Genomic DNA, 815 nt, shown 5'->3' on the forward strand with positions numbered 1-815 from the left:
GGGCAGCCAACTGCCCTTGGCCCCTCCCCCTGGCCAGCCTGGCCCAATCGCCCTCAATCGGGGTGGGCCGGCCAGACCCCACCTGTGCACGAGTTCCTGTACCTGGCCTCTAATACTTAATAATTTGTGTTCATGACTTTTTGGGTGGGTTTTTAATTTTTTCCATTTTTTAATGTATTTTTTATTGCTGATAGTATGACAGATATCTCCCATCCTCCCTTTTCCCCCACCCTTCAGTCCGCAGGCCAATGCTCTATCCACCGAGCCAAACCGGTCAGGGCTTTTAATGTATTTTTTTTTAATTGCTGATAGTATGACAGATATCTCCCATCCTCCCTTTCCCCCATCTCCTCCCAGCCCCTCCACCCCCAGGTCTTCACCCCCCTATTGCCCGTGTCCATGGGCTGTGCAGTAACCATATAAGTTCTGGGGTTTATCTCTTCTAGTCCCCCAGCCCCCCATGGGGGTATGGCGGCCTGCTCCATGCCTCTGGCTTCGGGTCTTGTTTTGTGGGTCAGTTCATTTTGTTCATTAGATCCCACGCATAAGTGAGCTCATGGCTTTCTCCGTTTGGCTTATTTCGATTAGCCTAGTATTTCCCGGGTCCATCCGTGCTTCCCCAAGGGGAAAGAGATCCCTCTATTTTTTTTTATTCTTTTGGATGTCAAGCGAGGGTTTGGCTCTGCTTAGAGGAAGGCAAAGTCCGCCCGCATAAAGCTGCCCAGCTCTGCTCCTCTCCCCTCCGCTTGGCATCGCAGCCTGTGCCCAGCCTCGCCCAGACCCACCCGGCTGGTCCCGCCGGGCCCCTCCTCCCT

Source organism: Myotis brandtii, unplaced genomic scaffold, assembly GCF_000412655.1.
Source record: "Myotis brandtii unplaced genomic scaffold, ASM41265v1 scaffold97, whole genome shotgun sequence".
NCBI lineage: Eukaryota > Metazoa > Chordata > Mammalia > Chiroptera > Vespertilionidae > Myotis > Myotis brandtii.